Genomic DNA, 16,923 nt, shown 5'->3' on the forward strand with positions numbered 1-16,923 from the left:
GAAAGATGTGAGAAAGCTTGAAGCTGTCACCTCTGGGTGACTTCAAGGTTTGAAGTAAGCAGGATATCAAGGCCAGCAAAACAGTAAATTGTCTAGATGACTGATGAAGGAATGCCCAACTTGCAGAAAGCCCCTTAGCATAGACTAGGAGACTTACTGGTTCAAGCATTTCAGGAAATTTCTATAGAGACTTCTGCTATTAAAAATAATAAGAAATATAGGTTCACAGAGTTAGTTTTAAAAATTATTCAACAACAACCTTTCTGGTCAATGAGGATACTGTTACAGTTGGAAAAGGGAAATAAATTCAGGCATTGTGGCACAACAGGTTACATCACAACCTGTGATGCCAGCATCCCATAACAGAGTAACAGTTTGAGTCCTGGCTGCTTCATTTCCAATCAAGCTCCCTGCTAATGCAGCTGGGAAAGATGATAGCCTAAGCACTTGGGCCCCTGCCACCCACATGGGAGACCTGGATAGAATTCCTGGCTCCTGGCCTTGATGTAGCCCAGCTGGGCATTGCAGCCATTTGGAGAGTGAACCAGCGGAGGGAAGATCTCTCTTTTTTTTAACTTTTATTAAATGAATATAAATTTCCAAAGTACAGCTTATGGATTACAATGGCTTCCCCCCCATAACTTCCCTCCCACCTGCAACCCTCCCCTTACCCTCTCCCTCCCCCCCTCCATTCACATCAAGATTCATTCTCAATTCTCTTTATATACAGAATATCAGTTTAGCATATATTAAGTAAAGATTTCAACAGTTGGCACCCACATAGAAACACAAAGTGAAAAATACTGTTTGAGTACTAGTTATAGCATTAAATCACAATGTACAGCACATTAAGGACAGAGATCCTACATGAGGAGTAAGTGCACAGTGACTCCTGTTGTTGACTTAACAAATTGACACTCTTGTTTATGGCATCAGTAATCACCCTAGGCTCTTGTCATGAGTCGCCAAGGCTATGGAAGCCTTTTGAGTTCACCAACTCTGATCATATGTAGACAAGGTCATAGTCAAAGTGGAAGTTCTCTCCTCCCTTCAGAGAAAGGTACCTCCTTCTTTGATGACCTGTTCTTTCCACTGGGATCTCACTCACAGAGATTTTCATTTAGGTTTGTTTTTTTTTTTTTTTTTTTTTTTTTTTTTTTTTTTTTTTTTTTTTTGCCAGAGTGCCTTGGCTTTCTATACCTGAAATACTCTCATGGGCTTTTCAGCCAGATCTCCATGCCTTAAGGGCTGATTCTGAGGCCAGAGTGCTGTTTAGGACAGCTGCCATTCTATGGGTCTGCTGTGTATCTTGCTTCCCATGTTGGATCATTCTCTCCCTTTTTGATTCTATCAGCTAGTATTTTCAGACACTAGTCTTGTTTATGTGATCCCTTTGTCTCTTAGTCCTATCATTATGATCAACTGTGAACAGAAATTGATCACTGGGACTAGTGAGATGGCATTGGTACATGCCACCTTGATGGGATTGAATTGGAATCCCCTGGTATCTTTCTAATTCTACCGTTTGAGGTAAGTCAGATTGGTAAGTCAGATTGGTAAGATCAGGTAAGTCAGATTGAGCACATCCCGAATTGCACATCTCTTCCCTCTCTTATTCCCACTCTTATATTTAACAGCGATCACTTTTCAGTTAAGTTTCAACACTTGAGAATAACTGTGTATTGATTACAGTATTCAACCAAAAGTATTAAGTAGAACAAACAAAAAAATACTAAGAGGGATAACGTATTAAGTTGTTCATCAACAGTCACGGCAAGGGCTGATCAAGTCAACATTTCTCATAGTGTTCATTTCACTTTAACAGGTCTCTGTTTCTCCTTCTCTCTGTCTTGCTGTCTTTCAAATAATAAAATAAATCTAAGAAAATTAAAAATAATAATAAGATATTCTGTTGCACAGTATGGTGACTATAGCCACATGATTTTATTTAAAATATCTAGTTTGCAACAAAAATTATTTTAAAAGTAAATAAGTAATTATAACCTACATGCAGGAAAAGAAAGGGTAATCAATAGACACTGCTTCTGAAGAAGCAGACAATAGATTTAACTATACAAGGACTTTAATTCAGCTCTTTTATATTGCTCAGAGACTTAGAGGAAATGATATGTCAGGGCTAAAGCAAAGTATGAGAACAGTATTTCATTCAACAAAAGGTATCAATTAGCAGACAGAAATTATGAAAAGGAACTAAACAGAAAATTTAGAGTTGAAAAGGATAATAGCTGAAACAAAAAAAATCTCATACAACAAAAAAAAATTGTCAATAGGTTTGAGTACTAAAAGGATGAATAACTAGATAAAGCAGTCAGTGAGATTATGCAGCCTGAGAACAGATTGGGAAAAAAAGGTAAAAAAAATGAACTGTGAGACAACATAATGAGCACATCAGACAGGCAGTGAGAAAAGGTCTGGCAGTGGGCAAATAATGGTTAAGAATTGATCACACTGATAGGTCTAAGAGTCAAAGGAATCACACAAACATGACTAGTGTCTGCTAATACTAACTGATAGAATTAAAAAGGGAGAGAACGATCCAACATGGGAAGTGGATACACAGCAGACTCATAGAATGGCAGATGTCCTAAACAGCACTCTGGCCTCAGAATCAGTCCTTAAGGCATTCGATATGGCTGAAGAGCCAACGAGAATATTTTAAGCATGGAAAATCAAGACACTGGCAAAAAAACAAAAACAAAAACAAAAACAAAAAACAAAACAAAACAAAAAACCCAAAACCCTAAATGAAAGATCTCTGCAAGTGAGATCCCAGTAGAAAGAACGGGGCCATCAAAGAAGGAGGTACCTTTTTCTGAAGGGAGGAGAGTACTTCCACTTTCACTGTGACCTTGTCTGAATAAGATCAAAGTTGGCGAAGTCAAAAAGCTTCCATAGCCTTGGCAATTCATGACTAGAGCCTAGGGAGATTACTGACACCATAAACAAGAGTGTCAAATTGTTAAGTCAACAACAGGACTCACTGTGTACTTACTCCTTATGTGGGATCTCTGTCCTTAATGTGTTGTCCAATGTGAATTAATGCTATAACTAGTACTGAAACAGCATTTTACACTTTATGTTCTGTGTGGGTGCAAACTGATGAAATATTTACTTAATATATACTAAATTGATCTTCTGTATATAAAGATAATTGAAAATGAATCTTGATGTGAATGGAATGGGATTGGGAGCAGGAGATGGAAGGGGTGTTAGTGGGAGGGAAGTTATGGGGAGGGGGGAAAGCCATTGCAATCCATAAACTGTACTTTGGAAATTTATATCTACTAAATAAAAATTAAAAAAAATCTTTATATTAAAAAAAATAAGTTCCTAAATTTGATGAACATGATTATATACTCACAAAGCTCAATAAATCTCTAGTGGGATAATCTTGGAGTTAAGATAACTACAACTAGGCACATGATAAAGTGTTAAAAAGTCAAAGGCAAACAGATAATCTTAAAAACATCAAGAGAGAAATGACGTCATATTTTAAAAAAATGGTTTCTAATGAAAAAGCATAGAAAGTAGAAGGCAGTGCGATGACATATTCAAAGTGCTGAAAGAAAAGAATTATTAGCCCATAATACTCTATATTCAGCAAGAACAGAGAAATTAATACCTTCTCAGATGAAGAAAAATACAGACAATCACAAGAAAACTGTCCTACAAGAACTAATGAAATGGTTCAGCAAATCTAAAGAAAGGAGTTTATTGGCTTCTTGGAGATACAACACAATGGAATGTTAGTTAAAGTATATAGTTTCTTTTTAAGGAAATAAAAATGTTCTAGATTTGACTCTGATGATGATTGCCCATATTTGTGAATAAACTAAAAAACATCATTGAACTTTATACTTTAAATGGGTGAACTGAAACACAACAAGGCTGTAGAAAAAAAGTGAGAGGATGAAATCAGTCAAGTAAAGAAGACAAAGGGCCAAGGATGAAATCAGGATAATTCAAGTGAAATGATAAAAGAAGATAAGGGCTTATAGTGTCACTCTCAGAGAACTTTCCAGAAGGGCAGAGTGAGAAGTACAGGCTAGTGTTATAGTAAAGTCAAGTAAAGACAGGACAAGACAACATTCACTCGATTTGATTGTAATCTAGTTTGGGTCACTGGAGATTCCAGGCGAGTGTGAAAAGACACCAAGGCATCAGAGATATTTGAAGTTGAATGAAATTTGTGGGAACATTTCAAAAAGCCGGAATTATAGATCATCTGCTGAACAGTCTGAGTATCACGGGTACTCAAAATGTTTATGGAGAGTAATTTTCAGGACAGTCAGTTGATTCGTAGGAAACAAGTCTAATTTAATTTCAGTGTTTCAGTTCTTGAAAATCAGTACTGAGGAAGTTTGCATTTAACATTACATTTTCTATTTCTATGAAGAACAAGTAGATGTAACATTCTGTTATTTCAGCAAGTTAATTTAAACAACCACTTGAAGAACAACAAATACATTTGTTTGTGTTCATGATTATATCTCATGAGGAAGAGGTTTGCTTTATCTTTCTCATCAATGTAAGCCTTTTAACTTTTTCCCATATAATTTCCAGTCTGTCATTCTGCTAAGACTATCAAAAATGTCAGAAATAATTTGGATTTTGATTTGGTAAAATTTGTAATGCAGATGTAAAACCCTGCATCTACTTGCATGCCACCCTTGCTCTTCTAGTCACCTGTGTGTTTCTGTAAGAGTATCTTCTATGTATGTGTCTGGTCCATTTCTATTCTACTTGTCCACGTAAATATACTGACATAGAAACTCTTATGAAATTTACTGTAAAACACACTGTTTATTAAAAGGTGAACTCACCTGGTATGTGCTCATTTTTTTCTCCCCTGGAAGAATATACATAAGTGTGAAGATTCAGCTGGAGGAAGGAAAGAGAAAAGGGATCATGAGAGAATTGGTCCTTATAATCCTATATTTACCAGCCTAAAACTCTCATCACTTCAGATACAAAAACAACTTTCAAAGGAGGTCATGTCCTTTGACTCTTGAAAAGGGACAGGAAGGACCATGCAGTAGGAATAGTGCCTGAACATGTGCATCTCTGATAAGACTGTTTGGGGTTAAGCTTTCATTTACACTAAGTATATTGGTGTTTTTGGTGATACACTAACAGTTCGTTCTCTTCTGACAAACACATAAAAACAAAATAGAGAACTGGCTGAACAAGTTTAGGTACACAAGAGATGATCCTTTGACTTCAATGAAACTAATAGAAAATTATGCAAGCTGGCTTGTTAATCAAGGTCTTAATCATTTTTACACAGCGAGTCAGGACTTCTACAGAAAGCTCTGAAATACAGATGGGATGTTTTATGTAAGGGATATATTTTTTAACTTTTTGTTCTAAACTGGTTGTCACTTCTAATAAAAGACCTTTGGAGGTGACTTGCACTGTGCTTAGCCCCTGGTTCTGCCCTGGACGACACTACAAAAATCATTCATTTTAGGCCCAGTATTGGTTTCCAGGATAGAAAGTTCTTTACTATTATTTTGTTACTCTGTGTTCAGGAAAAAGCATTAGCATAGCTCTAATGCCAGACGTGTTAATGGATATGGTGTGAGAGAAGTTCAGATTCTTGTATGGAGAGAATGAAACTGGATGTTGTGTAAGATTTTATCAGCTGTTTTGTCTTCCCTGGAAATCAGGCCCTCACTAGTCCTCAAGTGACATGTCTATATAGCTTGATGGCCACCCAGTCCTCTCAACCTTTGGTTACATGCCTCTGCAGGTTACTCCACAGCACCCACAGTCCCTCTGTGACGGCTTCTGGATGTGGCAACCAAACAAGGTTTGACTCCCACTACACAGGGAATCAAGAACTGCCTCTGCTTGGAGCAAATCAAGACCTGCTCCTCCTGCTCGGGAAGGGCTGTTCTTCCAGGACTCTCTTTCCCGCCTTATAAGAACTGCTTTACTCTAGAGGAGATGAAACCAGAAGCAGAGAAATAAATTCGCATTACTTGAAACCACCTAACACCCTAAATCTGAGTCTTCTTGAACTCACTAAAGAGGTCTATCCAGTACTGTAACCATTAGCCACATAGAAACACCGTGTGCCTTAAGATAATATTTTGGAGGTACTCGGTTAAATAAAATACATAAGTTAAATAAGTTTTGGGTTTTTTTCTTCTTTTTACCGTGGATACTAAAACGCTCTAAACTGCATTTGATTTTTGCACTTTTTATTGGACGGCACAGAACCAGACTGTCAGTCCTCTGGCGTCTAGTCACAGCCTGAAGAGACAAGGAGACTTCAACAGGCTCAATCTCAGACTCTGTAGAGACCCAAACAATTCCACTATTTTTTTAACTTTTATTTAATGAATATAAATTTCCAAAGTACGATTTATGGATTACAATGGCTTCCCCCCCATACCGTCCCTCCCACCCACAACCCTCCCCTTTCCCACTCCCTCTCCCCTTCCATTCACATCAAGATTCATTTTCAATTCTCTTTATATACAGAAGATCAGCTTAGTATACATTAAGTAAGGATTTCAACAGTTTGCTCCCACACAGAAACATAAAGTGAAAAATTATAGATGATTTTTTTAAATGATGATGAAATCAGATCAGACCTATTGTCATGTTTAATCCCAGTGAGAGTCAAGTTGGGAGTTGATAATTTCTTTCTTTTTTTTTTTTTGTTTTTTACAGAGGATCAGTTTAGTATGCATTAAGTAAAGATTTCAACAGTTTGCACCCCCATAGAAACACAAAGTGAAATATATTGTTTGAGTACTCGTTATAGCATTAAATCTCAATGCACAGCACATTAAGGACAGAGATCCTACATGAGGAGTAAGTGCACAGTGACTCCTGTTGTTGACTTTACCAATTGACACTCCTGTCTATGGCATCAGTAATCTCCCTATGCTCCAGTCATGAGTTTCCAAGGCTATGGAAGCCCTCTGAGTTCTCCGATTCTTATCTTGTTTAGACAAGGTCATAGTCAAAGTGGAGGTTCTCTCCTCCCTTCAGAGAAAGGTACCTCCTTCTTTGAAGACCTGTTCTTTCCACTGGGATCTCACTCACAGAGATCTTTTGCCAGAGTGTCTTGGCTTTCCATGCCTGAAATACTCTCATGGGCTTTTCACTGGTGAGAGTCGACATCCCTGTCAGTGGAAATGCTTCCAACTTTTCCCCATTCAATAGGATGTTGGCTGTGGGTTTTTCATAGATTGCTTTGATTGTATTGAGGAATGTTCCTTCCAAACCCAGTTTGCTTAGAGTTTTCATCATGAAAGGGTGTTGTATTTTATCAAAAGCTTTCTCGGCATCTATTGAGATAATCATATGGTTTTTCTTCTGCAGTCTGTTAATGTGGTGTATCACATTGATTGTCTTGCGCACATTAAACCATCCCTGCATACCAGGGATAAATCCCACTTGGTCTGGGTGGATGATCTTTCTGATGCGTTGTTGCATTCTATTGGCGAGAATTTTATTGAGGATTTTTGCATCTATGTTCATCAGGGATATTTGTCTGTAATTCTCTTTCAGTGCTGCATCTTTTTCCGGCTAAGGAATTAAGGTGATGCTGGCTTCATAGAAAGAATTTGGGAGGATTCCCTCTTCTTCGATTGTTCTGAATAGTTTGAGAAGAATTGGAGTTAGTTCTTCTTTAAATGTCTGGTAGAATTCAGCAGTGAATCTATCTGGTCCTGGGCTTTTCTTTTTTGGGAGGGCCTTTATTACGGTTTCAATTTCTGTCTCAGTTATGGGTCTGTTTAGGTTTTCGATGTCTTCATGGTTCAATTTAGGTAGGTTGCATGTGTCCAGGAATGTATCCATTTCTGATAGGTTTCCCTGTTTGCTGGCATACAAGTCCTTGTAGTAATTTCTGATGATTCTTTTTCTTTCTGTGGTGTCTGTTGTTACGTTTCCTTTTTCATCTCTGATTTTATTGATTTGGGTCTTTTCTCTTCTTTTTTTATTTAGTTGGGCCAATGGGGTGTCAATTTTGTTTATTTTTTCAAAAAACCAGCTCTTCGCTTGGCTGATTTTTTGGAATGTTTTTCTTGATTCAATCCTGTTGATTTCTTCTCTGATTTTAATTATTTCTCTTCTCCTACTAGATTTGGGTCTGGTTTGCTGTAGGTTTTCTAGATCCTTGAGGTGAATTGAAAGCTCATCTATTTGGTGCCTTTCCAATTTCTTGATGTAGGCACCTATTGATATAAACTTTCCTCTTAACACTGCTTTTGCTGCGTCCCATAAGTTTTGGTATGTTGTGCTGTTATCCTCATTTACTTCCAGAAAGTTTTTGATTTCTCTTTTGATTTCTTCTATAACCCATTGTTCATTCAGGAGCATGTTGTTCAATCTCCATGTGTTTGCATACGCTCTAGGGATTCCTGAGTTGCTAATTTCCAACTTCATTCCTTTATGGTCTGAGAAGCTGCATGGTATGATTCTAATTCTTTTGAATTTGCTGAGACTTGCTTTATGGCCTAGTATGTGGTCAATCCTAGAGAAGGTTCCATGTACTGCTGAGAAGAATGTAAAATCTTTAGCTGTAGGATTGAAAGTTCTGTATATATATCTGATAGATCCATTTGGGCTATAGTGTCGTTTAAATCTACTGTATCCTTGTTGATCTTCTGTCCTATTGATCTGTCTATTTCTGAGAGTGGAGTATTGAAGTCCCCCAGTACTATTGCATTGGGGCTAAGTCTCCATTTAAGTCCCTTAACAAATCTTTTAGATAAACTGGTGCCCTGTAGTTAGGTGCATATACATTGATAATTGTTATATCTTCCTGTTGAATTGATCCCTTAATCATTATATAATGTCCCTCTTTGTCTCTCTTAACGGTTTTTGTGGTAAAGTTTATGTTGTCTGATATTAAGATGGCTACGCCCGCTCTTTTTTCATTTCTGTTGGCATGGTATATCTTTTTCCAGCCTTTCACTTTCAGTCTGTATGGATCTTTGTTGGAAAGATGTGTTTCTTCTAAGCAGCAAATAGATGGGTTTTGTTCCTTAACACAATCAGCCTATCAGTGTGTTTTAACTGGACAGTTCAGGCCATTCACGTTCAATTTGACTAATGATAAGTGGTAACTTTGCCCTGGCATTTGCCAAAGATAAGTTCTAATATATGCTTTGAATTCCCTGTGATCTTTTGCTGTGAGGTTTCCTTCCTTGGTTTCCTTCCTTTACCTTCTTTCATATTGATGACCGTGTTTCTTTGTTTCTGTGTGTAACACATCTTCAAACATCTTTTGCAGGGCTGGATGAGTGGCAACAAATTCTTTCAATTTCTGTTTGCTATGAAAAGTCTTTATTTCACCTTCATTCACAAATGATAGCTTTGCAGGATATAATATTCTGGGCTGGCAGTTTTTCTCTCTTAGTACCTGGGCTATATCTCGCCATTCCCTCCTAGCTTGTAGAGTTTCTGATGAGAAGTCAGCTGTGAGTCTGATTGGAGATCCTCTGAGAGTAATCTGACGTTTCTCTCTTGCACATTTTAGGATCTTTTCTTTATGTTTCACTGTGGAGAGTTTAATTACAACGTGTCATGGTGAGGATCTCTTTTGGTCATGTTTATTAGGGGTTCTGTGAGCTTCCTGTACTAGGATTTCTCTGTCCTTCTCCAAACCTGGGAAATTTTCTGCTAATATCTCACTAAAAAGGCCTTCTAATCCTTTCTCCCTCTCCATGCCTTCAGGAACTCCTAGAACCCGAATGTTTGGTTTTTTAATGGTATCCTGAAGATTCCCGACAATATGTTTTAGATTTCTAATTTCCTCTTCTTTTCTTTGGTCTGACTGTATCCTTTCCTGTTCTCTGTCTTCTAAGTCTGATATTCTCTCTTCTGCTTCACCCATTATGTTTGTAAGGCTCTGTATTGTGTTTTTCATTTGATCTATTGAATTCTTCACTTCAGTCACTATCCCAGTTTCCTGTTGTACTAGTTGTTTCGTTTCATTTTGATTCCTCCTTAATATTTCATTTTCATGAGAGAGATTTTCTATCTTGTCCATTAAGGATTTCTGTAGTTCAAGAATTTGTTTTTGAGAACTTCTTAATGTTCTTATCAATTTTTTGAGATCTGCTTCTTGTATTTCTTCTATGTCATCATCTTCATAACCTTGAATTGCGGTGTCTTTTTCATTTGAGGGCGTCATGGTGACTTCCTTGTTTTTATTACCTCGGTTTTTGCGTTTGTTATTTGGCATATTGGAGATATTTGGTTTCTTCACTGTGGTGCTTTTTCTTGTTATACTATGACTCTAGATTAAGTGGACTATCTGTTTTTGATGGAGCCTTAGGGCTTGAGATGGGTGTGGCCTGAGAGCTCTGTTTGGTGTGCCAAAGTTGACACTCCCAGGTTAGGCGTGGTAAACCTCTCTCTCTCTCTCTCTCTTTTTTTTTTTTGATTCAAAAGGGAAGTAATTCTGCACAGCTGAATGAAGTTGGAGGTAGTTAGCAGGCAAATGATATACCCCCAGGAGCCAGAGATCAGAAGCTCTTTCCCAAGGACCACACAGGGAATCTGTTCAGCCCTCAGAGTGGGCTCAAATTCTCCTTCAGTCTCCCACTGGGTTGCCAAAGTTATGGAATTGTAGCGTCTCTGGAGAGTGCTCACGTGAATTCCGTGAGTTCTCTCCCCCACCGTCTCTTTTTTCACAGTCTCAGTTCAGTAGCACCACAAATTTACTAAGTCCTAATCTCCTGTTAATTTGCCCCGCCCAGAGTCAGGTTTTTCTGCTAGGCTCAGGGCCGGTGCAGACCCGAGGTCGCTCTGCTTATGACGTATGTCCAAGATGGCGCCTGCTCTTTGTCTTGCTCGCCCTTGAGAGGTGAGCGGAGAGAGAGAAACCCGTGTCCGTACCAGTCGCCATTTTTTTTTCTCTCTCTCTCTTCCAGTTAGCCTGGTGAACTCCCCTCCCCCCCCCAGGGGTCGTTCCCTCTAGTCTCCTCTCTCCGCTTGCCTGCCAGTGTCTCGGGCTATTGAGGTTCGGCTCACCTCGCGTTCCAGCGCTGGTGTGTTGAGTCTGCCGCTGGTGTCCCGAACTGTGGGCTCCCAAGCTCTCCACGCAGGTCCGCTGTGAATCACGCATTCCGGAAGAGTTTCTTCTGCTGTTTCCTCCCCTACTCTTCCTTGAACCTGCAGTATCTCCACTTTTATGAAACTATCTCTCCCCGGACTATCAGTGTGCTCCCTTCCTATTCCGCCATCTTGTCTCCTCCCAATTCCACTATTTATTTATCACATGATGAGAGGCTGTCCACAATCAGCTGAGGTGTAAGGACAGGTCATTCTAAGTGCTGTAAAGGTTTTAGGCAGCTAGACCATTCGGAACAGCAAGAGACAAGCAGGAAAACCTACTGCTAATTGCATCCTATCTCTCTCAGCTCCTTGTTTATATCTTGAGTTATCCACTCTCACTACATTTTCATTTTATTTTTTTTTTATTTTTATTTATTTTTTTTTTGACAGGCAGAGTGGACAGTGAGAGAGAGACAGAGAGAAAGGTCTTCCTTTTGCCGTTGGTTCACCCTCCAATGGCCGCCGCGGCCAGCGCGCTGCGCCCGGCGCACCGTGCTGATCCGATGGCAGGAGCCAGGAGCCAGGTGCTTTTCCTGGTCTCCCATTGGGTGCAGGGCCCAAGCACCTGGGCCATCCTCCACTGCACTCCCTGGCCACAGCAGAGGGCTGGCCTGGAAGAAGGGCAACCGGGACAGAATCCGGCGCCCCGACTGGGACTAGAACCCGGTGTGCCGGCGCCGCTAGGCGGAGGATTAGCTTAGTGAGCCGTGGCGCCGGCCATTTTCATTTTGTTTTTAAATGGCACGTTTATGACTAGTAGTGTCGTTGTGAAGGGTAAAGGAAAACACATGAGGGGCTCAAGAGTCTCACGAAAGCAGCTTCCATCTACACAATCACTGCGGGTCCCAAACTGTTTTCGCAGGACTATTATCCCACAGAATAACAGCACGAGTACTGGTAATACCCTGTGCACCACCCACGTATGTACCTGCATTGCTCACCTGTTCCCGCAGTCCTGCTACCCTGGCTGCAGCACCGGGTCCAGCTCAGGATTCAATCTGACTCGGGGAGGAAAGACCAAGCCTGATTCTCTGGACCTCCCGCTCCCGCCCCCAGCTCCCGCCCATTTGTCGCGGCTACCCAGGCCACTCCTAACCCGAATCCGGGTACCTCACCCAAAGTGTGCAGCTTCCGTTCCCACATGGACCCAATAACGCGGAGACGTCCCTTTCGAGGGCAGGTATGCCGTCTGCGGAAGCGAGTCTAGATCGGCACATGTGCAGAGTGAGGGCCAGCGTTGTATTCCTCGGGTACCAAGCGCTGGGCCGTTACATTGAAAACTACAATTCCCATGCACCTCTGCGCTCGAAAGACCAGCGGATTGAAAAGACGAAAACGACAATTTTCTTAAATTTAGAACTTAGGTTTCTCTTGAATTTGTAGAGGTTATGGGCACAAGAAGAAACTGCAGTGCGTGGTTCTCGATCGGATCCTGGGTGGAGAAAAAGCAGCTGCAGCAGACATTAAAAATTGAGGAAATATGATGAGCTTTAGAACTAGTCTTTTCCTAGTGTGATAATATTTAGACGATGTAGGGAATTATTCTTATTTTTAAAAATATACACACATTTACAATGAAGTCTTTTTCCAAAGTGTATTATTTGCATTCTCACCAGCAATAAACGTCTCTCTTGTTCCACATCCTTACCAGCATTTCATGTTGCCCATGTTTTGGATCTTGGTCATTTTGATAGGTATCTGATGGGATCACTCTGCAAGTCTCACAATTTGCAATTATGTAAGAACACACAATAGCATGCGGCTTTTCATATTTTTATTTGCCATAAATGTACCTTCCCTGGCAAGATATCAATTTTTTCACCCGCATGTTTAATGGGTTATTAATCTTATTGTTGAATTTTAAGATATCTTTCTGTATTTTGAATAAAGTTCCTTTTTGGATATGTATTTTAACCCCCCCCCTTTTTTTTAAAGATACTTATCATTTGAAAAGCAGAGTCACAGAGAAAGAGAGGCAGAGAGAGGAAACTCTTCCACCCACTGTTTCATTTCCCAAATCACCCTAGAGTGGGGTTGGGCCAGGTCAAACAGGAACCTGGATTTCCATCCTGGTCACCCATGCAGGCAGCAAGAGCCCAAGTACCTGGGCCATCATCCACTGCTTTTCCAAGGACCTAGATGAGAAGGTGAACAGCCAGCACTCAGATATGGAATGTTGGCCTGTTAGGCAGAGGCTTTAACACTGCATCACAATACAGGCCCCTAGACATATCTTTTCCAATATTTTCTCTCAATCTGTATATTGTCATTTTATTTTTTTCAGGATCTTTTACAAAGCAGAAATTTTACATTTTAATAAAGTCATGCTGACTAATTTGTTCTTTCATGGATCATGCTTCCGGTATTGTCACAAAGCTCCTTGCCAAAATCAAGGATGTCTAAATTATTTTCTATTTGTATAGAACTTTATAGATTTATGTTTTACACTTATAAGAACATTGTTTATGTTTTTGTTTTTTGTGGATATTTCATTGCTCCAGCATTTGTGAAAAAGGCTTTTTTTTCTATATCTTATTGACTTGATCTTTTGTCAAAGGTCAGTGGATGGTATTTGTATGGGCATGTTTCTGTTTCTGGGTTGTTTAGTTCCATTGATTTATTTCTCAATTATTGCTAAAATGCCATACTGTCTTCATCATTGTAGTTGTTCAGCAATTCTTAAAGTCAATTAGTGTGAATCCTCTGACCTGGTTCTTCTTCATCATTGAGTTGACTACTCTGGATCTAATGCATTTCTGTATAAACTTCAGAACAATTATTTTCAATGTCTGCAAAATAAGTTGCTGAGATTTTCTTTTGGATTGTGTGGAATATATTGATCAAATTGATAGGAAATGACATCTTAACTGAATCTTCCTTTTATTAACATGAAATATTTCTGGGGCTGGCGCTGTGGCTCACTTGGCTAATCCTCTGCCTGCAGCACCGGTATCCCATATGGGCCCCGGGTTCTAGTCCCAGTTGCTCCTCTTCCAGCCCAGCTCTCTGCTGTGGCCCGGGAAGGCAGTGGAGAATGGTCCAAGTCCTTGGGCGCCTGCACCTGCGTGGGAGACCAGGAAGAAGCTCCTGGCTCCTGGCTTCGGATCCATGTAGCTCCGGCTGTAGTGGCCATTTTGGGGGGTGAACCAATGGAAGGAAGACCTTTCTCTCTCTCTCTCTCACTGTCTAGCCCTATCCGTCAAATAAATTAAAAAAAGAAATATTTCTCCACTTATTTAGTTCCTTTTGATTTCCTTCATCTAAGTATATCAGCTTTCCTCATATAAATTCATATGTATTTTGTTAGATTTGTAACTAAGTATTTTATTAATTCAGTGCTATTGTATATAATGTTGTATTTCAAAATCAAATTACAGGCCAGTGATGCAACTCACTAGGCTAATCCTTTGCCTGCAGTGCCGGCACCCCAGGTTCTAGTCCTGATTGGGGTGCCGGTTCTGTCCTTGTTGCTCATCTTCTAGTCCAGCTCTCTGCTGTGGCCCGGGAAGGCAGTGGAGGATGGCCCAAGTCCTTGGGCCCTCCACCCGCATGGGAGACCAGGAGGAAGCACCCTGGCTGCTGGCTTTGGATCAGTGCAGCGCACTGGCCATAGCGACCATTTGGGGGCGGGGGGTGAACCAACAGAAGGAAGAACTTTCTCTCTGTCTCTCTCTTTCTTACCAACTCTGCCTGTCAAGAAAAAAAAAATCAAATTACAATTGTTCATTGCTGGTTTTTGGGAATGCAATGGGCGTTAGTGTGATAACCTCGCATTTCACAAACTTAATGATAATTATTTATGAATTCTAGTATTTTTGTCAGTTCTTCAGGATTTTCTTTTTTTTTTAACTTTTATTTAATGAATATAAATTTCCAAAGTACGGCTTATGGATTACAATGGCTTCCCCCCCATAACGTCCCTCCCACCCGCAACCCTCCACTTTCCCACTCCCTCTCCCCTTCCTTTCACATCAAGATTCATTTTCGATTCTCTTTATATACAGAAGATCAGTATAGCATACATTAAGTAAAGATTTCAACAGTTTGCTCCCACACAGAAACATAAAGTGAAAAATAATAGATGATTTTTTAAATGATGATGAAATCAGATCAGACCTATTGTCATGTTTAATCCCAGTGAGAGTCAAGTTGGGAATTGATAATTTCTTCTTCCTTTTTTTTTTTTTTTTACAGAAGATCAGTTTAGTATACATTAAGTAAAGCTTTCAACAGTTTGCACCCACATAGAAACACAAAGAGAAATATACTGTTTGAGTACTCGTTATAGCATTAAGTCTCAATGTACAGCACATTAAGGACAGAGATCCTACATGAGGAGTAAGTGCACAGTGACTCCTGTTGTTGACTTCACAAATTGACACTTTTGTTTATGGCCTCAGTAATCTCCCCATGCTCCAGTCATGAGTTTCCAAGGCTATGGAAGCCCTCTGAGTTCTCCGATTCTTATCTTGTTTAGACAAGGTCATAGTCAAAGTGGAGGTTCTCTCCTCCCTTCAGAGAAAGGTACCTCCTTCTTTGAAGACCTGTTCTTTCCAATGGGATCTCACTCACAGAGATTTTCATTTAGGTGTTTTTTTTTTTTTTTTTTTTTTTTTTTTTTTTTTTTTGCCAGAGTGTCTTGGCTTTCCATGCCTGAAATACTCTCATGGGCTTTTCAGCTGGATCCAAATGCCTTTAGGGCTGATTCTGAGGCCAGAGTGCTGTTTAGGACATCTGCCATTCTATGAGTCTGCTGAGTATCTCACTTCCCATGTTGGATCACTCTCCCCTTTATTTATTCTATCGGTTAGTGTTAGCAGGTACTAGACTTGTTTATGTGCTCCCTTTGACTCTTTGTCCTTCCTTTCATTATGATCAATTGTGAACTGAAATTGATCACCGGGACTAGTGAGATGGCATTGGTACATGCCACCTTGATGGGATTGAATTGGAGTCCTCTGGTATGTTTCTAACTCTACCATTGGGGGCAAGTCTGCGTGAGCATGTCCAGAATTGCACATCTCTTCCCTCTCTTATTCCCACTCTTATGTTTAACAGGGATCACATTTCAGTTAATTTTCAACACTTAAGAATAACTGTGTATTAATTACAGAATTAAACCAGTCATATTAAGTAGAGCAGACAAAAAAAAACTACTAAGAGGGATAATGTATTAAGTTGTTCATTAACAGTCAGGGCTATGCTGATCAAGTCACTGTTTCTCATAGTGTCCATTTCACTTCAGGAGGTTTCCTTTTTGGTGTTTAGTCAGTTGTCACCAATCAGGGAGAACATATGGTATTTGTGCCTTTGGGACTGACTTATTTCACTCAGCATGATGTGTTCCAGATTCCTCCATTTTGTTGCAAATGACTGGATTTCGTTGTTTCTTACTGCGGTATAGTATTCTAAAGAGTACATATCCCATAATTTCTTTATCCAGTCTACCGTTGATGGGCATTTAGGTTGGTTCCAGGTCTTGGCTATTGTGAATTGTGCTGCAATAAACATTAGGGTGCAGACCACATTTTTGTTTGCCAATTTAAATTCCTTTGGGTAAATTCCAAGGAGTGGGATGGCTGGGTCGAACGGTAGGGTTATCTTCAGGTTTCTGAGGAATCTCCAGACTGACTTCCATAGTGGCTTGACCAGTTTGCATTCCCACCAACAGTGGGTTAGTGTCCCCTCTCCCCCACATCCTCGCCAGCATCTGTTGTTGGTAGATTTCTGTGAGCCATTTAACCGGGGTGAGGTGAAACCTCATTGTGGTTTTGATTTGCATTTCCCTGATTGCTAGTGACCTTGAACATTTTTTCA

The 16,923-nt window shown here is 39.9% G+C and overlaps 1 pseudogene; it reads right to left on the reverse strand.

Annotated features, from left to right (window-relative positions):
• LOC108177170 (protein GOLM2 pseudogene) overlaps positions 1-16,923 on the reverse strand; it is a 187,253-nt pseudogene that overhangs the window by 5,310 nt on the left and 165,020 nt on the right.

Source organism: Oryctolagus cuniculus, chromosome 10, assembly GCF_051225735.1.
Source record: "Oryctolagus cuniculus isolate XC-2025 breed Fujian yellow rabbit chromosome 10, ASM5122573v1, whole genome shotgun sequence".
NCBI lineage: Eukaryota > Metazoa > Chordata > Mammalia > Lagomorpha > Leporidae > Oryctolagus > Oryctolagus cuniculus.